Here is a 25,884-nt window from a genome sequence, read left to right on the forward strand (position 1 = left end):
CCCTCTCTCAGTTCTTCTGCTCGTTGTCGCTCCCTGATGAAGGGGAATCAGGATAAACAATGGCAAATATAAAATTTGCAGTTTCATCCCCTTACCTCTTGGCCTGTGACACAGGTGAGGAATTGCCTGCAGGTAGAGATATAACATTCTTAGCATATTGTACAGTAGCTTTGCACTGTTACAGACAGGAGCTGCAAAGCCCTTTCTCAGTCATAAGCAGAGAGCAAACACATCAATAGATGAGAATCATCAAACCCATCTGAATGCACATTAACCAGTTGTGACAGCGATCAGGTGAGGGTTTAGTTAGTGTCTGAGTGAGGGCCAAGGTCAGAGTTAGGGTTAGCATTAGGATTAAGTATTGTTTTATGGTGAGGGTTAGTATTCAGTTTAAGGTTAGTGTTGGGATTCAGATTAGGATTAGGGTCATGGTTAAGTTTTGGGTTATGGGTTGGGTGAGAGTTAGAGTTAAGGTTGGTTCAGCATTAAGGTTCGGTTTAAGGTTAGCATTGGGTTAAGGCAAGGGTTACGGCGAGGGTCAGTGTTCAGTCTAGGGCTAGGCTTAAGGCTTGGGTTAGTGCATTAGTTTTAGTTAGCATTTGGCTGAGAGGCAAGATTAGAATGAGTATGAGAGCTCGGTTTAGGACTAAGATTTAGTTTAGCGGTAGGATTGAGTTTAAATTCGGGTGAGGATTTGTGGAGCAAGGATTTGAGGGGGCTGAATGGCCTCCTCCTGTTCCTGATTCACACGATCTTATGCCTCTCCTCTTCTCTGAGGTAACACAGAGTGGGAGTATTGGTCACATTTACCCGATCCAGGAGGCTAACTTGGTGAGTGCTCTCCCTCCTACTGTCAGGAACACGGTCTACCCCAGTTCCTGACCCAACAACTCCTTCCCCGGGGCCCCCACACCAACCCTGTCCAGCTGCAAAGGTTATATTGGGGCGGGGACGGCAGTGCCATGCCCCGGGGAACAAACCCGATCCCCGTGGGAAGTTACAGACCTGTGTGCCCCCTCCTGTGGATGAACCACGCCGACGCGATCAGGCCGGCGAACAGCAGAACTGGGACGAGCGAGGCCGCGATCTCCGTGGAATAACTCCGAGCTGAAATCCAACAACATCCGGCTCACGTTAACAAACTCAGCGGGAAGTGTTACCGCATCAGCCCTGTGTGAGGCACACGATCAGCATCAGAGTGACCAACCCCTGCAGGTACGTAACTCCCTGCCACCCACGGGGGGATGGAAAACACGGAAGAATTGAACCCATTGAGCTCCCTACATCAATCCCACTTTCCTGCACTCGGCCCCCTACAGCCTGGAATGTTATGGCACGTCGAGTTTCATTCAAGTTCTCTTTAAAGGCTGGGAGGTTTCCCACCTCAACTACCCTCCCAGCCCCCACAGCCCTGTGGGTGAGACAATCCTCAAACCCCCTCTCAACCTCCTGCCTTTCACTTTCAAATGATGCTGCCCTTGTTATTTACACTTCCACCCAGGGGAGCAGCTGCTTCCTCACCCCCCCACAGCAGTCCCTGTGCCACACAGACTGACACACCTCTATCAGTTCCCCCTCAGCATTCCCTGCTCCAAAGAAAACAGCCTGAGCTTACTGAGCATCTCTTCATCGCTGAAATGCACCACCCCAGGGCAACGTCCTGGTGAATCTCCTCTGCACGCCCCTCCCCATAAGACTTACACTTCCAGATTTTTATTGCGCTCAAATTCTACCATCGGGTATGAGCGGGGTTTGAACTGGGATCCCGGGAAAATGACCCAGGCAGCTGGATTAATAACCTCACGTCACCTTCCTAACTGAGATGGTTAATTGTTTCTGACTGGCACGGACTGGATGGAGCGAATGGACTTTCCCTGTGCTCTGTCTGTGTCTGATCTGACTGTCACTGTTACCTCGCAGCGTGAATTCGATGTAGTCGCTGGTCACGTTAAAAATGGTGCCGTCGGTTCCTGTGTTGATCGCTGCACAGTGATACCTCCCGACACTGTCTCTCCGGAATGAATGAATAACCAGCTCACCACCATCGGCAGTCACATGGGAGCTCGCACTGCCGTTCCTTAGCGGCACGTTGTCTCGGTACCAAATGAACTGGGGCTCAGTGCCTTCCCTCACCAGGCACCGGAGAACAAGGCGGTCCCCGGGCTGTATCTCAGTCCCGTTGGTGCGGGGTATCAGCACAGCATCTGAGACAGGAACTGAGGAGAAAACACGCCGAGTTCAAAACCATGGAGTTCGCGCATCGATTGAGGCTATCAGTGGGGACCAGTTTAATGCAAATAATTTGAAAGGGAGTGAAGCAGTTTGATGGATTTAAAATCTAATGGAGAGTTTTAATTCTCCCCAACGATCAACATCTTGGAGTTTATCATTGAGAGAAAGAAAATCTAACCATCGCGCACCTGATGTTCAATGGCGTTGCCGTTCCTGCTTCCCTCAGTATTAACATCCTGGGGGTTACCATTAACAGAGAATCTAACCATTGAGCCCGTGATGTTAATGGCGCTACCATCACTGAATGCCCTCACACGGCCAACGCCCTTGGGGAATGTGACCATTGCATCATACAGCGTGGAACAGGCCATTCGGCCTATTGCGTCTGCACTGACAATAACTGTCCCTAAAGGTGCGCTAATTCCAATTTCCTGCCACGGTCACGTATCCTTAAATGTTATGGTGCGACAAGTGCTTCTTCAAATATATTTTAAAGGTTTATTTTAGGTTTCTCCTCGCCACTAAATTCCCAGGATGCTTTCCATTCACCCTGTCCATCCCCCCCCATAATCTGATGCACCTCATTCATGACCCTCCTCAGTATTCCCTGCTCTAAAGGAAACAATCCCAGCCTATCTAGTGTGTCCTTACAGCTCACTTGTTCCAACCGAGGAAACAACCTGGTTCTGTACCCCCTCGTCTGTACCCACTCTAGTGCTATCACACCCTTCCTGCAGTCAGATGACCAGAAATGCACACAGTACTCCAGAATCTAACCATTGCCCTTGACATTCAATGGTCTGACCATCACTGAATTCCCCACTATCATCATCCTAGTGTTCATCATTGACCACTAACTAAATCAGACTACCCAAATACTGTGACTGCAGTAGCAGGCCAGAGGTTTGGAATCCTGCAGCAAACAATTCACCTCTGACACACCAATTCCCGCCCAACATCGACATTACACAAGTCTGGAGTGTGATGGAATACTCCCTACTTGCCTGGAGGGGTGCAGCCCCAACAACACTTTAGAAGCTCAACACCATCCACAGAAAAATCTACTCCCACTTGATTGCCACATCCCCAAACATCCAATCCCTACATCACTGACACAGTTGTGACAGTGTGTACCATCTACAAGACACATTGAGGAAATCCACCAAAGATTGTGAGGCAACACCTTGTAAACCCACAGCCACTTCAATCCTGAAGGACAAGGGCAGCAGATACATGGGAACACCAGGACAAATTCCCCTCTGAGCCACTCACCATCCTGACTTGGAAATATATCGGACATTTCTTCAGTGTTGTCGGGCCATAATCCTGGAATTCCCTCCCTGACAGCAATGTGGGTCAACCGACAGCACATGGATTGCAGCGATTCAACAAGGCAGCTCACCACCACCTTCTCAAAGGGGGGCAACGAGGGAGAGGGACTGCGTTGCCCATGTCCCACGCGTGAATAAATAACTCCCTATGGAGTAGGCCTGCCTGTCATCATTCACCAAACATAGCACCCTGTTTGTTGTAAATAATTTAAGTTCAGTTCATTTTTAGAATAGGGAAGTGAGAAACAAGCTCAGTCATGGCGAAACTGAATGGCTAATGAAATCGTGCCGAACAGAGACAAACGGGTGTTGTTGGGAGAAGGAAACCGGCCATCCTTACAAAGCATGGAACTCTGTGTGACTCCAAACCAAAAGTGCGGGCCATTTCTACAAACCGCCTTCTGAAGGGGCCGAGTAAGTCAGTCTCTTCTCAGAAATACAGTCTTTTGACAAGCTTCTTCTCAAATTGTGATTCAGAAAATAAACCCTCATAAACACCAAGCCCACATCCCACCCTGGAAATGGTCGACACTTGACCAATCACCTCCCTTCACACTCTCAACGCCTGGTGTTCTGGCCATAACCAACACTCTGGGGCAGGAGGTTCAGAGGGGTTGTGAGGAAAATCATTTTTACTCACAGGATCTGGAACTCACTGCCTGTGAGGGTAGGGGAGGCAGAAACCCTCATCACATTGAAGGAGTGTTTAAATGGTCCCTCACGATGCCAAAGCTCTGGGGCCAAGCGCTGGGGAAATGGGGATTAGAGAATAGTGAGGTGGCTGTTTCTGACTCAATGGGCCGAAAGGCCTTTAATTTGTGCTGGAGACTCTGCAATAATGGCAGATAGTTCACGTTTCACGGAAATGTGAACATTGTCGCTCCTCTTCCTCAGACCATAATTTGTCTCGATCGCTTCACAGGCGTAATTCCCAGAAACGTTTGCAGCCACTGCGTTGATCGTGTACACACCGCCAGCATCCGGCGCTGTCTCCAGGGCGCTGCCATCTCTGTAAAATGTGTAGTGAAGCCGGATGGAGCGCCGCGCTGCCTGAGCAATGCACGTCAGCGTGACCCGGAGCCCCTCAAATACTTCAGCCGCCAGCTCCACCCTCAGTACGGGCTTGGCAAAGCGTTCTGGAATGTAACACACAGTCGGGGCTCATCTATCAACTGTTATAGTCACAGAGCGAAAGGTACAGCAGTGATGAGGGGCAAAGAATGTGAGCATTTAGTGACAAAGGATGGGGACGAGAGCAAAACTATCTTTCTCTTGCTTTCCAAATTTCAAACTCTGTTTCAATGCCACTAGATTCACAGAATCATAGAGTCATAAAGCACGGAAACAGACCATTCAGCCCAACTCGTCCATGCCGACCAGGTTTCCCAAACCGCTCTAGTCCCATTTGCCCGTGTTTGGCACATATCCCTCTGCACCTTTCCCATCCGTGTACCTGTTCAAATTTCTTAAATGTTGTAATTGAACAAGCCTCCAACACTTCCTTCCTTCCATATGCACCACCCTCTGGGTGGAAACACTGTCCTTCAGGTCCTTTTAAAATCCTTCCCCTCTCTTCAAATCTGTGCCCTTTAGTTTTGGACTCCCCTACCCTGGGAAAAAGACCTTATCTCTGCCCCCGAAACCTATTTAATTTCACCCCTCAGCCTCCAACACTCTCGGCTGTTCTGTCTCTCCCTTTCACTCAAAACCCTTTCAGTCTTCAGGAATCCTGGGATGGGTACAGCATAAGTGTTTGTCCTCCTCATGTCTCTGTTGGGCGTTGTGCTTTGTTCTCTCTCCTTCTCTGTGAGCTTGCCTTTATCACTCTCATCAGAGAATCTGCCACTAGAAGTGGCGATCTAAGGGAATGTTATCAATCACTCCCAGGATTATGAAAAGAATAGGGGCTGTATGCTTTATACCTCAATTACACACAGCACCATCAGGATTCCATCAGCAGTAACTGTGTATTGAATCAGTCACCTTATTTAAGAATGGATATAAATTAATTGTGTGAGGTTCAGACAATTTCAGGCTGTAAGATGTAGGAGCAGAAGTAGGCCGTTCTACCCATTGAGTCTGAAGCCCTTTTCAATGAGATAGTAATTGACCTGATCAATATTAATACCAATTTTCTGCTCTTTATTCCCCATAATCTCCCTGATTAAACATCTCTCTCACTCTCTCAGCCTTGAATATTCTCAACAACCCAGCCACGACAAGCCTTTATGGTGAGGAATTTCACAGATTCACTCCCCTCTGAAAGGAGAAATTCCTCCACACCTCTGTCATCAATGGGTGATATCACCTTATTCTGAGACAATGCCCCTCTGGTCCCAAACTCTCCCACACAAGGGGCAACAAACTCTCTCTGCATCTCCCCTGTCAGATCCATCCAAAAATCATCAATAAATTTGGCCCTCATTCTTCTAAGCTACGAGGACAGGGCCAACCTACTCAAACTCTCCCTCATCAGACAATCCCACCATATATGCAGTCAGCCAAGTGAACCTCTCTGGACTGCTTCCAATGCCCAGTCTATCTTTCTTCAGATATGGGGCCTCAAAACTATTCACAGTATCCCCATGGTCTGAATAGTGTCTTGTAGAGTGTTAGCAAAACCTCCTGAGTTTTATATTCCATTCCATTTGAAATGAAGGCCCCTTGCCTTCCCAACCCCACCATTGTACGTGAATGCTAACTTTATGTGATTCACAGATGTGTACTCCCTGGTCCCTCAGCCCTGTTGCATTTTTGCAGTCTTTCTCAATTTAAATAATATTCGACTCCACTATTACTTCTGCAAAATTGCAAAACTTCACACTTGCCCATATTATATTCCATCTGTGGGACTTCTGCACATTTCCTTATAACCCATCTGTATCCTCTGCAAGCTCTTTGTGTCATTCTCATCCTTTGCCTTCCTAACTGTTCCCTTGTCTTCCACAAAAGTGATGACAGTCCAATCCATTGACAGGCTCAGACCCAGGAGGAGTGGGCTTCTTGTGAAGAGAAGATGGAAAGGCTGGAGACATGATGAAGGTTAGTTAAGCGGACAAGGGTATCTTGATCAATGGGACCAACAGGTAGATGGAGTGCAATTTGGATAAATGTGAGGTGTTGCATTTTGGTCAAACAAACAAGGGCAGGACTTACACAGTTCATGGTAGGGCCCAGGGTAGTATTGTCAAACCAAGAGACCGAGTGGTGAGGGCACACAGTTCCTTGAAACTTTGTCACAGGTAGACAGAGTGGGAAAGAAGGCGTTTGGCAGGCTTGCCTTCATTGCTCAGACCATTGAGTTGGGTCATCATGTTGTGGATGTACAGGAGGTGGGTAAGCCACTTTAGTCCTGTGAGTATTACGTGGAATCCCAGTGACATTACTGTGGGGAGGATGTTAGTAAACTAGAAATGTGGCAAAAATCAAGATTTTCAAGAATATTGCTGAGACCCAAAGGAGAGGCCAGCACTCTTTTCCTGAGGGTGTTCGAGTTTGAGGGGTGGTCTTATCAAATCATGGGATCCACAGATAAGTTGAATAGCCACGACCTTTCCCCATGGGTGGGAGTGGGGTAGGGCGGAGGTTCTGAAACTTAGAGGGCATGGTTTTAAAATGAGAGGGGAAAGGTTTAAAAGGGACCCGAGGGACAACATTTTCACACAGAGAGTGGTGCGTGTAAGGAATGAGCTGCCAAATATGGTAGAGGTGTATACAATTACAACATTTAAAAGACGTTTGAAAGGTATATACACAGGAAATGCTTAGAGGGATATGGGCCAAACACAGGCAAATGGGACTAGTTCAGTTTAGGAAACTTGGTTGGCATGGCCGAGTTGGGCTGCAGAGTCTGTTTCTGTGTCGTATGATTCCATGGGTCACGCCATCATATTGCAATTTCCCCAGATTACATCAGGGTCTCAAGCTTGCCTTCTGAGGGAAGACTGAACAAGTTGCACAGCGTTTAGAAGGATGACAGGCTGGTTGGTGGCTAGCTCAGTTGGGTGGACAGCTGGTCTGTGTAAAAGATGATGCCTACGGTTTGGGTTCAATTCCCACACCAGCTGAGGTGATCATGGAGGATTTTACATCTCCAACTCTCCCCTCACCTGAGGCGTGGTGACCCTCGGATTAAACCACCACCCAGACCCCTCTCTCCCTAATGAGGGAGAGGGACCGAAGTGACTTTACTCATAAGGCGTGAAAGGAACACTAACAACGTAGTCGTTCAAAAGGATGTTACCTCATGTGGAACAAACTAGAACGAGAGGCCACTGTTTCAGGCCAAGGGGGTGGGGCAGATTGAAAGCAGAGATACGGCGGAATGGCTTCTGCCAGAGGCAGGTGGGCAGGGATGGGTGGGGAGCGAATGAGTTTGGGTTGTTTTCCTTGAAGCACAGAAGGCTGAGGTCGGGGAGTGGGGAGCCTGGTAGAGGTGTGTAGGATTAAGAAAGGCATGGACAGCGGGAGTGGGAAGCAGCTGTTATCTATAGATGAAGAGTCAGCAATGAAAGTGGTATCATTTTAAAGTGAAAGGCAGGAGGTTTAGATCACGATTTGAGGATTGTTTCACCCAGAGTGTGGTGGGGATCCGGATGCACTGCCAGGGAGGGCAGTTGAGGCAGGAAACCACACAACCTTTACAAAGTACTTGGATGATACTTGAAATGTCATGAAATTCAAGGCAGTGCAGAAAACTGGGAGCGATGTCATTTTGGCAGCACAGGCACGATGTGCCAAAGGGCCTCTTCCGTGCTGTATGATTCAGAACGTCGCCTGTGTTTAAATTGAGAGAAATACACACATTGTCTACCACAGATTGTAACATCATTTACGTACCTCGAACTTGAACTTGAACTTTAACACTTCTGGATTCAAACATACCGATTGTGCATTTGTACCATCCACTGCCATCAGTGCTGTTTACTTTAATGCTATGTGAAGATTCACGGTTTGTGAGCTTCATTGAATGGATTTCTTTGCCATTTCGATAAAAGACAAAGTCCTTCTTCAATGGAATATTGAATTTGAAACGACAACTCAGTTTCAGTGTCTCTCCTTCCAAAGGTGAAATTGGGACAACATGGAAAGCCACATTTTTATCTAAATCGAAAGCAAAGGTGCATTATTACAGCTTATGATAGGCTTTTGTTACATTGGAAACTGTTCCTGAAACATTCATGATTACCTTTTTTTTTTCCCCCAAATCTGTCCCCAGTATTTTCTACAACCCACTCAGGGCATCTCCTGTCAGTGTCTGTTTTTCAACTTAGTTGGAGTGTCATAAACAGTTTTGGTTCCCTGACCTGAGGAGGGGTCATAAGGCCATAAGAAACAGAAACAGGAGTATGCCATTTGGTCATTGGGCCCACTCCAATGAGATTAGGCCTCAAAACCATTAGATTAGAATTAAGCCATTCAGCCTGTTGGGTGTGCTCCTCCATTTAATGAGATCACTGCCAATCAGATCATTGTCAACTCCACTTTCCTATCTTCTCCCCCCATAAACCTTGATTCCCCCTTCCTGATTAAAAATCTCAGTAATTTAGCCTCAAATATACTCAACAGCCCAGCTTCGACAGCCTTCTGCAAGAAAGAATCCCACAGATTTGCTCCCCTCAGAGAGAAGAAATTCCTGCTCGTCTCTGATTTCAGTGGGCAACTCCCTCACCTTACTCTGAGATGATGATTTTCTGTGTCTAGTCTCTCCCACACAAGGGAAAACAACATCTCTCCGCATCTCCCCTGCCAAGTCCCTCTAAAATTCTTCAATAAGGTGGCCTCTCATTCTTCTGATCTCCAATGAGTACAGGCACAACCTACTCAAGCTGTCCTCGCAAGAAATTATTTACTCCCACTTCAGGTGCCTAACCTTCCACAAGTCACTGATGGAATGAAACTGTAGTTACAGCAGTGAATCATGTTGAAGCACATGGATTTGGCTGAACATTGGTTTGGACTTCAAGAAAATACTGTATGCAGTTCTGTTCGCCACATGACCTGAAGGGTGTGGAAGCTTTGGTGATGGTATTGAAATGGTTCACCAAGATGTTTCCTGGTTCGGAGTGTAGTAACTATGAAAGGAGACATTGGATAAACTTAGTTTGATTATGCTTATGTAGAAAAGAAAGGGATGACCTGATAAAAGTTTATAAAATGATGAGAGGCTTGGATAGAAAGGATAATTAGAGTCTTTTTCCTAGGGTTGGAATATCAATTACTCAAAGACTTAGGTTAAAGAAAAAAAGGAGGGTAATTTTAAAGGAGATGTGAGAGGTACATTTTTTTTTACAGGGGGTGATATGTGCCTGGAATACACTGACAGAGATGGTGGTGAAGGTGGATACAACAGCAATGTTTAAGGTTCATCTTGACAGATAAGTGACCAGGCAGGGAATATAGGGACATGGACAGTCCAGAGGCAAAATGGTTTCAGTTCAGAAAGGCATCGTGTGTTAGCACAGTCTTAGTGGGCTGAAGGGCATGTTCTGTAGTGTACAGTTCTTTGAACACTGTGCACTTCACTTCCATGTGAAGTTTTCTATGTAAGTGAAAGTTAAAGGTCACTTACCAGTGATGACAACTTCAACAGGTTCACTCTTTTGTGGTGGGAAATATACCTCACAGTGATAAGACCCACCAGTTTCACTGGTCGCGAGTGTTTGATAAACGTTAGTCTGTGTAGAACTGAAATACTGTCCATTTTTGTACCAAGAAACTCCTTTTGTTTTTTTTGGCCCACATTGAAATTTTAAAGTCTCTCCTTCTTTTACGAACCCATTTGTGGGATGTACAGAAAGCATGAGCCTTCCAGTTTCTGAAGAAAGAGAGAGAAGCAGGAAGGTTGAGGGTCCAATCACTGTACTTTTTTGACCTCACACTGCTATACATGGAATGGACAGTTCAGCCCAGCATACAGAGCTCCAGTTCGATTTGGCTACTGACCGAATGGCACTGACAAGACAATAAGTTCTGAATTTGATGAATGTTTTGGGCGCCTAACCCTGGATTGCTTGATATCATCTGTGTGATCCCAACCATTTAGTCAGCTTCTTTATTTTTCAATGGACCAATCAGTAGATCTACTGAACAGAAGAGTTAACTGCACAGATTAAGTTTAGCCTGAGTAGAGTCAGCTTGATTACAATGTGAAAACATTTCTACTCAACACTTGATGAGTTGATACTCAACACTTCGATAAAGTCTCACCCAAACCTTTGCACCTCAAAGGAGAAAACTTGCAATATTATTTTTCTGTATTTTCGAGATCTCCCCCATCCAACGCAAAGTGTTACTTAATTAACCAAGTAATGGCCACGCCCAATAAGAGGGAATCGATCCTTCATTCTTTGATGTTCATTCATGTTACCCTCAGTGAAACCCCTCCACAATCAGTATCCTGAGGGTTACCATTGGGAATCTAACAATCACACTTTTATCTTCAGCAGTGTTACCGTCATTGAATCTGCTCACTACCAACATGCTGGTGGTTACTATTGACTAGAAACTCAACTGGATTCACCATGTCCATACAGCAGTGACAAGAGATGGTCAGAGCCTGGGATCCTGCAGCAACCAACTTACCTCCTGAGTTCCCCAAAGCCTGCCACCATCAAAAGGCAGAAGTCAGGAGTGTTATGGAATACTCCCCACCAGGCTGGATGAGTGTGGCCCCAACAACACTCAAAAAGCTCAACAACATCCAGGGGCAATGCAGCCCCTGCTTGATGGGCAGCACATTCATAAACATCCACTTCCTTCCACCACTGATGCTCAGCAGCAGCAGTGTGTACTATCTACAAGATGCACTGCATAAACTCACCAAAAATTCTCAGACAGCACCTTCCAAACCCAACAGCACTTCCATCTAGGAGGATAAGAGCGGCAGATATATGGGAACATCACCACCTGCAAGTTCCCTCTGAGCCACTCACCATTCTGACTTGGAAATATATCAGCCGTTCGTTCGGTGTCACTGGATCAGAATCCTGGAATTCGATCCCTGAGGGCATTGTAGGTCTACCTCCAGCACATTGACTGGAGCCACTCAAGAAGGCAACTCATTGTCACCTTCCCAAAGGAGACATCTAGGGACGGAGCAATAAATACTGGGCCCAGCCAGCAATGCCCAACTTTCTTATTATGGAACTGAAGCCAAGAACTGAAGTTAATGCCCATTAATATTTATCATAACGATTATCACAGCTAGTTCTGATGTGTATGAGGCACCATTTAATCATTTTGTCCTGTCAAAACCAGACAGAACCATGCATTTTCCACATTCTTGTTCTGATTTATATTGTGTGTACGGTCAGTGCCATTATCTGCCAGGGCCATGACCTTGAATTTTGCTGCTGAATTTGTAACGTGGGAGTTTAACTTTAGATTCCAAAATCTTTTTAACTAAATGAACTGTAACAATTCCATTAAAACCTTCATTTACTGCCTGACCAATCTTGTCTAATGATTCAGCCATCACTGACACTGCCGTCATACTCGTACTTAAGGCCATAAGACCATGATTATAGAGGTAGGCCATTCAGCCCCTCAATCCTGTTCTGCCATCCAATAGGATTGTGGCTGATCTATATTCTCCACATCCACTTTCCTGCCTTTTCCCTGTATTCCATGATTGCCCGATTGATCAATAATTAATCAGCCTTAAATATACACAAGGACTGTGCACCTCAACATAGCCCTCTGTGGCTAGGACTTCCAAAGACCCATGTCCCTCTGAGAGAAGAAATACCTCTCCATCTCAGTCTTCAACTGTGCCCCTTTATTCTGAAACTATTCTGGTCTTGGATTCTCCCATGATGAGAAGCATCATCTCAGCACTGGCCCTGTCAAGCCCTGATATGTTTCAATGAGATCATTTCTCATTCTCCTAAACGCCAGTGTGTAGAGTCCCAACCTTTGCTTATAAGACAATCCGTCCATCCTGGGAATCATTCCAGTGATCCCTCTCTAGACTGCCACCAATGAAATGAGAACCTTTCCCTAAATAAGGGGAGCAAAATTCTTCACAGAGCTCAGAAGTGGTCTCCCCAGCTCCTTGTACAGTTGGCATAAGACTTCCCTCCTGATGTATTTCAACTCCCTTCAAATAAAGGCGAATATTCCCTTTGCTCTTCCTGATTACCTGCAGCCCCTTCTCCCCCCACCCCAACAAAGATGCTAACTTTCTGTGTTCCATGCACATGTCACCCCCAAGTTCCTTTATGTCGCAGCTTTCTGCAGTTTCTCTCCATTTAAATAATACTCTTCTTGTGTTCCACCTTCCAAACAGATCACAATTCTGTTTAAAAAAATAACAGCCTGGTTTAAATCTCATGCTCATTAGAAGTATGGTGGTCGTGTAACATTCTGGTACAGTGTTACTGAATGCCCAGTGACTGAGTCAATGAAAATGGACATTGGCCTTCATTTTAACTGGTGATGTTTCCGCATTGGAGAAGAGTTGAAAATGATTTCAGTGTCTGATCTTTGAGAGAACTGAACCGGAAAGCCTTGGATCAAGTCCCATTTGACACATGTTTGGAAAGGTTTGCTGAAAAGATGTGTTCAGCAAGACTTCTGGTTTCCAAATGATTATCCAAGAAATTTGCAGTTCCCCCTCACCTTGTGTGTTCCCACAGATGACAAGATTCACTGGAAAATAGAAGGGAATTGAAATACAAATGTCATTATTGTGGCAGTGTCCCGGAAACTGCAAAACAAAGACAATGTCAAAACAATGAAAATAGAGAAGCAGCAGAGAAACAGCACGTGCCCTGTCTTTGACTCCATGGGAACTGTTGACTGTTCAGTCCCATTAAAATGGGGCAGAAATATGAATCGATATGAATTGCATGCTGACCCCATTGGTTTCTCGCTCTTGTCTTGTTGCACTGTCAACTTTTGCTTTGTACCTTTCGGCCTTTGCTTTGTCTCCTCATGTTCCCCTCCTGTTTTACCTTTGCTAAGGTTCCCATTTCCTGTACCAGTCTTCTTAAACAAGTAAAGGACTCTGTAAATCTTGTCTTGTTTTTTAGAAAATTAAATATCTTTAGGAAGATAATTGCAAAAGGAATTATGGTCACACAACGTTGTGTTTCTTGTCTTGGACAGATTTGCAGAAACCTCCAAAGTTAGCCAGTTCAAAGACAAGTGACTATAGTTACAACAGGGTTCCTCTCAGAACATCACTGAATAGTTTTGAGAGATAATGGGAACTGCAGGTGCTGGAAAATCCGCGATAATAAAATGTGAGTCTGGATGAACACAGCAGGCCAAGCAGCATCTCAGGAGCACAAAAGCTGACGTTTCGGGCCTAGACCCTTCATCAGAGAGGGGGGTGGGGAGAGGGAACTGGAATAAATAGGGAGAGAGGGGGAGGCGGACCGAAGATGGAGAGAAAAGAAGATAGGTGGAGAGAGTATAGGTGGGGAGGTAGGGAGGGGATAGGTGAGTCCAGGAAAGACGGACAGGTCAAGGAGGAAGCTACATTGTATTTCCTGCAACATATCCCTCACACCCCGCCCCCGCCACAACCGCCCAAAGAGATCGAGAACGCCATTGACCGCGTCTCCCGTATTTCCCGCAACACATCCCTCACACCCCGGCCCTGCCACAACCGCCCATAGAGGATCGCCCTCGTTCTCACAACCACCCCACCAACCTCCGGATACAACTCATCATCCTCCGACACTTCCGCCATCTACAATCCGACCCCACCACCCAAGGCATTTTTCCATCCCCATCCCTGTCTGCTTTCCGGAGAGACCACTCTCTCCGTGACTCCCTTGTTCACTCCACACAGCTCTCCAACCCCACCACACCCGGCACCTTCCCCTGCAACCACAGGAAATGCTACACTTGCCCCCCACCTCCTCCCTCACCCCTATCAGGCCCCAAGATGACATTCCACATTAAGCAGAGGTTCACCTGCACATCTGCCAATGTGGTATACTGCATCCACTGTACCCGGTGTGGCTTCCTCTACATTGGGAAAACCAAGCGGAGGCTTGGGGACCGCTTTGCAGAACACCTCCGCTCAGTTCGCAACAAACAACTGCACCTCCCAGGCGCAAACCATTTCCACTCCCCCTCCCATTCTTTAGATGACATGTCCATCATGGGCCTCCTGCAGTGCCACAATGATGCCACCCGAAGGTTGCAGGAACAGCGACTCATATTCCGCCTGGGCACCCTGCAGCCTAATGGTATCAATGTGGACTTCACCAGTTTCAAAATCTCCCCTTCCCCCACCACATCCCTAAACCAGCCCAGTTCGTCCCCTCCCCCCACTGCACCACACAACCAGCCCAGCTCTTCCCCTCCACCCACTGCATCCCAAACCAGCCCAGCTCTTCCCCTCCACCCACTGCATCCCAAAACCAGCCCAGCCTGTCTCTGCCTCCCTAACCTGTTCTTCCTCTCACCCATCCCTTCCTCCCAAACCAAGCCGCACCCCCATCTACCTACTAACCTCATCCCACCTCCTTGACCTGTCCGTCTTCCCTGGACTGACCTATCCCCTCCCTACCTCCCCACCTATACTCTCTCCACCTATCTTCTTTACTCTCCATCTTCGGTCCGCCTCCCCCTCTCTCCCTACTGAATAGTTTTGAGATGCTTAAGCACCTCCTGTTGCATTTAAAGTCAATTCACAAGAGAACGAGGGCCATGTTCAATCTCAGTTCAGAGCCAAAGAGGTCTGTAGCACAGGAAAAGGCCCATTGTCCCTATGTGCTCATACCAGTCAAATGCAATGATCTCAGTATTCTCTAATCCCATTTTCCCACCAATTGGCATTGCAACTCCACATCTAAATCCTTCTTCAATGTGATGAGGGTTTTGTGTCTCTCCCACACTTACAGGCAGTGAGTTCCAGTTTCCCTGCCAATCTCTGGGTAAAAATGATTGACCTGACATTTCCTCTTAACCCCCTGTCCCTACCTTCAATCTATATCTCACAGCCCGATCATTGATCCCTCCCTCAAGGGGAAACATTTCTTCCTATTTTCCCTTTCTATGCCCCTCATCATTTGATACCCCTCTGTCAATCTCCTTTGCTCAAGTGAAAACAACCCCAGTCTTTCCAATCTCTCTTCATTACTGAAACTGTCCAGCCCCCAAGGCAACATCCTGCTAAATCTCCTGATGCTGATGAGAAGTGATGGTATTTCCACTCACTGCTCAGTGAGGTATTTGGCCTCGAATTGTTGGAGATTGCACTTCCCTCTGCAGGATTCTGAAATTTGACTGATCTGTCCACAACTTAACATTTTCAGATCTCAGTGTATGTGTGTACATCATTTGCATTCTTTTCTGATAAGATCAAATGATCTTGTGTAAAGTGGAACCAAAGTAACCTGAAAAGTTTGTTTTCTCTCTCTCTGTCTCTCTCTCTCTCTCTCTCTGTCTCGAAATGCTATCACACAGCCTCCCAACTCTTTTCAGTACAGATTTTTGCAACGTTTGGTTTTTATGTTGGCCACAGTAATTTTCCCTCACTTTCTAGAAACTGCAAGGTAAATGTGGGGTTATTGGCTGCAGAATTTAACCTCATATGACTGGGCAACAGTGCAGATTTCTCAGGGACAAAGTTCATCTGTGACACACACTTACAGAGGATCAGAAACATGGAGATCTGCAACATTTCTGAGATGGTTCTGCAGCACATCAGTCCAATTCAGTATGACCTGGTCCCCATTACATCGATGCCTTCTCTGTCTTACATTTACATGTAACAGAAGACAAGAAGTTCAGAATCAGCAAAAGGAGGCTGTTCTCTTCATACCCTGCCAGGAGTTCCAATTAATCAGTTCCTCTCACAGGAACAGGCGTAGCCATTCAGCCCTTCCAGCCTGTTCCACCATTCAATGGCTGATGTGTGGTCGAGCTCCATATACCTGCCTTTGGCCCCTATCCCCTTCATATCATTGCTGAACAAATATTATCCATCGCAGATTAAAAACTAACAACTGATCCAGCATCCACTGCCATCTTTGAGAGTCAGTTCCAAACCTCTCCCACCCTTTGTGGGTACAAGCGCTTCCAAACCTCTCCCTTGAACAGTTTGGGCTGACAATCAGACTGTGTCCTTCCCATTTCTCGAATCCCTGACCAGTGGAAATAGTTTATCTTTATCCAGTCTATCTTTCCTTGTCAATGTATTTGATCAGATCAACCTTAATCTTCTAAGTTCATAACAACCTCTGAAGTCCAGGTAACATTGTTGTGAGCCTACGTTGTCCCCTCCCCAAGGCCAATCTATCCTTCTAAAGGTGTGGTGCCCAGACCTGCTCCAAGTGGAGTCTAACCAGGGTTTTTTTTAAGAACTGCAGCATTACTTTGCACCCTAGTACTCCAGTCCTCTTTATTTAAAGACAAGCTGTACTGAACATTAGTCAGCCCCATTTGGAATAATGGGGGCAGTTCTGGTAGCCACACTGCAAAGATGATGTGGGGGCTTTGGAACAGTTACAGAAGTGGCTTCCCAGATGGTACCTCATTCAGAGGGTATTAACTGTGAGGAGAGATTGAACAAACTCAATTTGTTTTCACTTGAAAGTTGGAGGATGAGGGGCAACCTGATAAAAGTTTACAGAATTATGAGAGGCACAGATGGAATGGCACTGCCAGTGGTAGAGACAAATACAAGAGCATCATTTAATAGAGATCTTGGCAGATACATGACCGGGCAGGGAAGAGAGAGATAGGGACAGCCTAGATGCAAAACGATTTCAGTTGAGAAAGAGATTATGTGTTGGTGCAGTCTTGGTGAGTTCCTGTTCTTTGCCTTTTTCTTTGTTGTATTCTATTTGCTCGCTTGATTATTTTCTGTACCAGTTTATGATATTGTAAAAGTCAATGCGCTCAGTCTGCACCAAAAGTCTCTTTGGACCTTCACCGTATTTAACTTCATTCCATCTAGAAAGCATCCTAATCTATCTGCAGTTGGTCCAAAGTGAATGACCTCACACTGAAAGTTTAGAATCGCATCATGAGTCAACGCAGATATAGCGGGTCAAAGGTCTTGTTCCTGTCCTGTACTGTTCAATGTTCTACCATAATAAACCACGGGGCGATTCTACCTTCATGGAACACAGCCACAAATCCCAATTCCAATCCCTGATGTGGATGCAGGTCAACCCAAGCCTGGGCTGTCAGAGAAGAAGCAGAATCTGGACTGAAAAATGTGATCAATTAGTACCAATTTGACGCACAAAACTGGCACTGAGTTTGGGACAGCAGCGCTCCTGTTAGAAACGAAATAAAAACAAAAGAGTTATTGCTGAAGCACAGCAGGTTGGCAACATTTGCGGAGAGACAGGCTATAAACACAGAAAGTTCTGGAGAAGTTCAGCAGGTCTAGCAGCATCTGCAGAGAGACAGAAACAGATATGGGTGGAATACAGGCAAAGGGGCCTGGTTTCTGTCAGGAAACATGGCCGACATGGACGAGTTGGGCCGAAGGACCTGTTTCCGTGATGAATGACTCTATGACTCCAGTCCGTGCAGCTTTCCAGAATCAGTCTCTTACCCGGTCACTAGGAATCTCGTATTCGTCGCAGCCTGAGGCAGTGCGTTAGTGCCTGGCCCGGAGTGTTTGCTGCTTACAAGGCTGGAGAGAAAACGCAGCCAGCGCCTGCCTAACTGCCAGCAACCAGACAGAGAGGGAGAGAGACAGAAAACCTCCCCCGATTCATGGCACACCCCCACCCCGAAAGGCCACAGAAGGAAATCCCACATCAGCGCTGCCAGGCCTTTACAAGCTGAACTTTATCAGAGCTGAGCAGCCAGCGCCGAGGCTGAATAGACCTCTGCAGCCGTCACAATGATGATATATTGTCACCTCTCTTTCTGCCGTTAAACCAGCAACATTTGTGACTGAAGTAGGCATCACTGGAGAAAGTGAAAGCAAAGTAAATTTCGCAGCCCACCAGAACACAATTACTCTCCATTCCCCCGACTTTAATACCCATCCGTTTGATATCTGTAGTTTCCTTTCGCCACTATTAACAACCCCTTTTGGTAAATGCGCCGTCACCGATGTGTTCCACACACCTCTCCTCTGTCGAAATTATGACAAACCCTATATTTTCCACCTCTTTCGGCTCTGAAGGGTTGTTGAACATTAACTGTTTTCCTCTTTCTCTCTCCACAGATGCTGCCAGACCCGCTAAGTTTCTCCAGCGCTTTCTGTGTTCTTAACCTGCAATATTGCCCCTGTTTCTCTCTCTGTCTCCTCACTGTTTTTGTTGATTCTGCTCCTCATGCTCACAATCGTGATTGAGAAAGGAACACTGCAGCATCGCCCCTTTGTATGGAAAGAGTTTTTGGACACACAGCCTGAAAGTGTCGATCTGATATTTCCAGTGTTCAGCAATTCCACATAGTCCCACTGCCCACTTTTTTTTATCCCGTCACAGGTTTTTTTTAAAATTGTTCAGACAATCAGTGCTGGCACAGGACCAGGAATGCGATGATCTGAATCACAGTATTCATTGCCACAAAAACTGTGGGGCTGTTGGAGATGTGAAACAAAAATAAAAGCGCTCAAGAAACTCAGCAGGTCTGGCAGCATCTGTGGACACACAGATAAACAGAGATAACGTTACAGTTTATAAACACAGAAATAACGTTTCTAAGTGTGACAAACCTTCTCTGAACTGGTTCCAACTTTAACACCCTTCCATAAGGACAGTGAGTAATACTGTACAGTACTGCAGACGTGGAAACATCAATCTCCTATATAACGGAAGCATGACCTCTCGACTCTTGCATTCACTTCCCCTCACAATGAAACAGAACATCCTATGGTCATTCCTGAGATAACAAGTTGTCGATCTGGAAGAAGACAGCGGGCCAAGCAGCATCAGAAGAGCAGGAAGGCTGACGTTTCGTGCCCATCTCTATGCGCTTTGCAGATTACTTGCTGGAGCAGGTCACCAACCTGCCATCCTTACAGAACTGACCGCCTGTAATCTGCTGATTTCCCCACTGGTACGCTCTCAGAAAGTTGAGTGTATTTGTTCTTTGATACTGAAAGAGAGAAGGGAACTGCAGCGACAGAGGGAACAGCTGCGTTGCTATTGCGATCAGCAGTTTTTACTCAATGTTCCCGTCAGTTACCGCACCCTGGGGACCAATGAAAGCAGCACGAGTGATGGCATCACTTTGAGCAGAGGATGCTGTGGGGAGAGAGGTTTCCATTCTGAAAAGGTCATGCTCAGTGGAGCTCGGAGGCTGAGAGGGGGATTGAGGGAGTGAAATTGTGTGTCCGAATGCAAGTGTAACTGAACGTGCTGGCTGATGCGTGCTCACGGACAGGCTACAAAGTAGACTGGAGGCTTTGCTGCTCATTTGTCTGATAAGTGCGAGGCAATGTAGGGACAGAGATCCGCTCTCGTTTCTTGTTCAGCAGATTGGACTGAAACACACTCAATGCTGTGGATATTGGCTTCAAATTTCAATAGAATGAATAACACATCCGTTGAAAATCAAAACGCAACTCATTCCCTCAATGGAGAGAAACTAGCCAGTGCTGCAATGCAGAGGGATCTGGGTGTCCTTGTGCATGAATCTTGGAAAGCTAGTGAAATAATCCTCTAAAAGTCAGCATTCCATCGTCACTTCACCCTTTATTTCCATGTGCATAGTACATGAAACTGACCCAGCTGGTTCAGAGCCGGCTCCTAGAGAGAACAGACCCCTTGACACTCTGGTTTATATCTCTCAGCCAGGGCTCCCTGATTACCCCTTAACAGCACCAATCAGGGAACTCATATTCTCTGAGGCCCACCTGGCTGACCTTGTTTCAATCTCTATGTCTCTTCCTCTCTAAGCCCTGTGATATAAGCTTATTCATTCTTCTTTCTGTAGCTTCCCTTGGGACACTCTCCCACCAGGTCTGGTGGGTCCGAAGCAGCCTGGGATACTGGCAGTATGTGCTGGACTGTGGCCAGACGCTTGCACCTAGATTGTCTCAGACGAAATTCAGCTTCATCAGGGGGTAACAGCATTGAGGCTGTGACATCTGCCGTGTCCATCTCATCCTGAGAGGTTTTCCTGTCCCTAGGCAGGAGGAGTAGGCTGACAGGTTCAGACAGCCTTGCTGCTTGTTTTGAAGCTGTGTATATTTTGTTCCTGCCCTATTTGTGAGGTTGCAGCTTCCATGTGGTCCACATGCCTGTTCAGGAATGCATCTCCTACCCAGCCTTGGTACATCACAGGATGTAACCTCACATCGATCAGGCCACTTACCTCTGGAGCGCTATTCCCATGGATTCAACACCAAACTTCATCCCCTGAAGTAAACTGCATCTCTCACCTTGAGGAGCCTTGTGTCCAGCAGCAGTGTTCCTGATGCTGTTTCAACTTCTCCCTCAGGTTTGGGAATATCCAGTTTAACCTGGTGTAGTGGTTTCTCCTGAGTAGCAACACTGCTGGAGCTGTCCCTGGAGTAGTATGAAGGGTGGCACTATAATCGAACAGGAACAGGGACAGCTTGGGATCAAGGGGAAGCAGTAGGATGTTTTTTTAAGCTTTCCCACAATGTTTGAAGTGCAGTTCCTACCAGGTCATTGGACGATGGATGGTACGGAGCCATCCTTAGCTGACAAATGCCATTGGACTTCAGGAAATTGCACTGATTGGAACAAGGACCAGATGGATCTCTTTGAGAATGAGAGCCTTGATTGACCCAGGTTGCCAATTCCTATCAGGGGGCCCTGGTTGGCAGACACAAACAGGAGTCCCAGAGGCTCTCTTCATTCTAGGGACTGGCTCAGACCTAGCTGGTCAGACTCAATGTACTGTGCATGTGAAAATAACAGGAGACTCAGTGAAGGGTGATCAGCTTCTGTGGAGTTACTTCAGAAATACTCAAATTCCTTGCTTGAATTGATAGCCTAGTGCCTGTGACAAACACCTCCGGGAGTTTCTGTGTTACAAAAGATACTCACAGCTTTTCAATTGTTGTTCTGTGTTTGATGAATGAACTCTATGCACGACCAGCCATTCTGAATGGGCATCCACAAGGATTAAAAACATCCAGCCCTTGAAAGAAACGGGGCAGTCAACGTGTAATTGAGTCCAGGGTTTATCCGGCCATCCCCATGAATATGGAGTATCTGCTGGCAGTGATTTTTAACCTTTCAGTCACTCTGACCACTGCCCCACAAACACTGCGATTTCAGCATCCAATCCTGGCCACCAGACATAACGTTTCACCAACATCTGCATTTAGGAAACCCCTGGATGTTGCTGGAGGTGGAATATCAATCAGTGGGAGGCAGCACAAGGCATTCATATTTGCCAACTGGTTTCTGATATGAAATTGTACACACACAGAATAAGAGCCCACCACTGAATTCGAGCTGAAGCTGTGGGCAGCATAACCCCGACCTGTTTGAGTAGCCATGGCAGGGGCTTGTTGCCTGTTGCTATTACGAATTTATGACTGTAAAGGTATTGGTGTAACTTTCCAACATCAAGATGGCTGCCAAATCTTCCTTCACTGTGTGAGCATAACTTTGTTCAGTGTCAGCAAAGACTGCAAAGCATATGTTATTTGTATTCATCTCCACTGAGTCAGTAGTGAACCAACAGTATCCCAGTTACGACAGGGGAGACATTGCATGTCAGCACCACATCTCATTTGGGATTGCAGTGTACAGACATCTTGAATGAGAACAGCTGCTTCTTCAATCGCTTAAAGCTACATCTTGGCTATGAGACCATTTCCAAAGGTGACCCTTTCTCAATAGCAAGTGTAAGGGTGCCAGGATGGGGGCCAGGTTATGTTTCACCTTCCCTGAATAAGTAACCGCCTAAGGAAAGACCTCAGCTCCTGTACAGACATGAGAGCCTGGGCACCTTTCATCATCCTCACTTTCTCCTCCAATGGGTGTAGCCCAGTCTTGTTGACTCTGTAGCCCAGGTAGATCACTTGGGGTGCCTGGAAGAAACATTTTTCTCACCTAAGGTGTATGCCTGTCATGGAGAAATACTTTAGCACGAAGTCCACATTCTCTAAATGCGCTTTATCGGTCTTCGCATTTACGAGCATGCCATCCAAATAAATGGCTCTCCTCTACTGGAAAGTGTCACAGGCTGATGATAGCCCAAAGCACAGTCTGATATTAGTACAAACCCATATGGATATGAATTTTAACATATATCTGGGAAACCTCAACCTGTCACAATAGTAGGAAGGCAAGGCTCATGTCTAGCATTGTGAGGGACAGTGCCCCGCCAGGTTTGCATTCAAGGATTCTAGCATCTGGTTCAATTACTTGGCCCTTCAGCTGAATGTAGAATGTTGTCAGATTATGGTCCCTCATCCCCAAGGGACCTGCACAAAACAAAACTGTTCATGCATCACTTCTTACTGCAAAGTATCCCATTTAAAATTGCTTGTGTCTGCTTGGGCCTTCCTGGAATTAGTCTAAAAACAAATAGCTCCCACACGCGCACACACACACACACACGCACACAGACAAATTACTGTATCATATAGTACAGAAAGATTTTTTGAGCTCACGGCAGTTTTTTGAAGGTCAATACATTTAAAGCGTGAGTGATTCCCTCAATCCTACACTCTGAACCATGTTTCTGTTATATCTTTCGAATTTGTACACACCCAGCTTTCCCTTTATTAAATAATCTGCACCAAGTACCTGCTAGCAGGTTATTTAAGCTCTGGTTAGTTTTAGGCAGCAAAAATAGAAAGGCAGATTATTATCTGAATGACTGTAAACTGAGAGAGGTGAATGTTAAACCAGACTTGCCTTTCCCTCATGCACAATTGCTGCAGTTGGGTATTGTAGATGCTGCAGACAGTAAAGAAACTAAAAGGTGTATGGCCCTTCATAGCAAGAGGATTAGAGTACAGGAGCAAGGATGCCTTGCTGCAATTGTGCAGTGCGTTGGTGAGGCCACAGCTGGGAGAGTGAGTACAGCCTTGCTCTCCTTATCTGAGGAAGGATGTTCTTGCTATGGAGGGAGTGTACTGAAGATTTCCCAGACAGATTTCTGGAATGGCAGGTCTGATGGAAGAAGAGAGATTGAGTAGGTCTGGCAGCATTTGTGAAGGTAAAAGCAGCGTTAACATTTCGGGTCTGGTGTGCCTTCCTCAGTTCTGAGTTCACTGGAGTTGTGGTGAAGATGAGATGGGAGGGCTGTCATAGAAGCCAGTAAAATTCCGACAAGACTGGGCATGGTAGATGCAGAAAAGATGTTCCCAATGACCAGGTAAGTCCAGACGTAGGGCTCAGAATTTAACTGTAAGCGATAAAAGTAGCTGAGGTCAAATTAATACATGCTTTCAAGAAGTGGGCAGACATAGCTCTTGTGGCTGAAGAGACCGAGGGATATGGGGGGAGGGGCAGCATTAGGGTATTGACATCAATGATCAGCCACTATCCTTTTGAATAGCACAGCAGGCTCGAGGGGTTGAATGATTTAATCCTGCTCCAATCTTCCATCTTTCTATGATCTTTCTTTGTAAAAATAATCCAGGTATTAACACCTTCAACTTCTATTTGCAACAATGTGTCAAAGAATTTCAGAATAAGCTTTACACATTTTTAATACAAACCTCCTGCACTCCTGAGGGCAATTCAGAAGAGGTACAATGTTTACCCTGTAGGAGAGGAGAGTGTTGATCGCTTAGCAAGTGGATAATGGCTTGCAGAGGTGTTGCAATTGAGAATAAAGCCACTAATGCTGATTGGCTTCAAATAGCAGATATCGTTTCAGTTTTACAGAATACTAACTGGTCAGGGTGTGGTTCTGGTAAAGCTCAGAGGCACAGTCTCAGCATAAAAGAACACCAAGTTAAGACTGAAACAATGGGGAATTTCTTCTCTCAGAGAGTTGTGATTCTTTGTAACTCCTTGCCACAGAGAGCTATGCGGGCAGAGACCTTGTGTACATTGAAGTGCGAGATAAATAGATTCTTGATCAGTCAATGAAGTGAGCAAGAGGACAGGAAAGTGAACGTGAGGAATGTCGGATCAGGCAAGATCCTATTGATTGGTGGGGCAGGCTCAAGGGCCTGAATGGTCTATTCCTGTTCCCATTTTATTGGCTTATGAAGTCCCAAATTAGTCCGTTCCATTTTATTCACTTGTGAAAGAATGTTGTTTGACAAAAAATCTCACTTTTGTCTCACGGAAACCAGGTCCTCAGTAGTAATAGATGTTTGATTTTTGTATGCACACAAATGCCACGTTGTGGTGAGCTGTGTCCGAAGTTCAGAATCGACAATGGACTAATTGTACTCATGTACTCACTGGTGTTTGTGTATGTTGGAGACCAATTTGAAGCTACTCTCCAGCTGCCAAATAAAAAATATTACCATTTACTTTACGTCCTGCTCAACTATTCCGGACCGCGTCTTCTTTTTTTAAAGAAAAAGCACATGTGGGTTCTGGGTCTGACTGGCTGGGGCAGAATTTCCTGCCCATCCCCAAATGCAGAGTCAAGAATGAAACATAAAGTGGCTTCTTATGAAACAGTGTTAATGTCCCTACCTCAGAGCCAGGAGACCTGAGTTCAAGCTCCATGTGCTCTAGAGTTGTGTAATCTCTGAACAGGTTCAGTACAAAATTCATAATCATTCCATGCCTTGAGGGATATGTAAGCCAGACAAGTTTTAGACAGAAGATTTCCTACTGAATAGGGTGAAACTGAGCCAGATGATTTGTTTCTCTCACTCCCCAATAACGAATATCATCATCATGAGACTTTAAATAATTGACTTCTTTTTCAGTTGAAATCAAATTCTTCTTGGTAGGGCTGTTCTGATGTTTAAAGTAAGATTTTATGTTTGGTTTTCAACTGTGGTGTGTGCAGTTCTACAATTAAGCCTCCAGAACCTAGAGGGCAGCCTTTTGCATACATTACAAATAAATTAAACAGCTTAGTTGTGAAATTTTAAAAAAGAATTCCTCGGACGACTGTCTGTATGGAGTTTGCACATTCTCCCCATGTCTACATGAGTTTCCTCCGTGCTCCGATTTCCTCCCACAGTCCAAAGATGTGCAGGATGGGTGGATTGGCATTGAAAAATTACCCATAATGTTCAGGGATGTGTATCTCAAGTATTTTATAAGGGGATGCCCTGGGTGGGATGCTCCAAGGGTCAGTGTTGACTTGTTGGGCCGAGGGGCCTGTTTCCACACAGTAGCTATTCGAGAATGTGAAATTCCACCATTTGTCATGGGCAGAATGCGAACTCAGTTCTCCAGAATGATAGGTAGGAGTCTGGATTATTAACCTAATGGGCTCCTCATGGAGATCATTGATTGAGTTCATCCAGTAACAC

The 25,884-nt window shown here is 46.0% G+C and overlaps 1 protein-coding gene and 1 long non-coding RNA gene across 2 annotated transcripts in view; both read left to right on the forward strand.

The window, feature by feature from the left end:
• The window catches only part of LOC132207190 (histone H3-like), a 913,943-nt gene that overhangs the window by 827,868 nt on the left and 60,191 nt on the right, over nt 1–25,884 (forward strand). The window lies entirely within an intron of this gene.
• Nucleotides 3,519–12,001, forward strand: LOC132207276 (uncharacterized). The gene is made up of 3 exons (XR_009443411.1): nt 3,519–3,977; nt 6,516–6,605; nt 11,009–12,001. It is a non-coding gene; the product is annotated as an uncharacterized LOC132207276 (long non-coding RNA).

This window comes from Stegostoma tigrinum, chromosome 44 (assembly GCF_030684315.1).
Source record: "Stegostoma tigrinum isolate sSteTig4 chromosome 44, sSteTig4.hap1, whole genome shotgun sequence".
NCBI classification, from domain to species: Eukaryota; Metazoa; Chordata; class Chondrichthyes; order Orectolobiformes; family Stegostomatidae; genus Stegostoma; species Stegostoma tigrinum.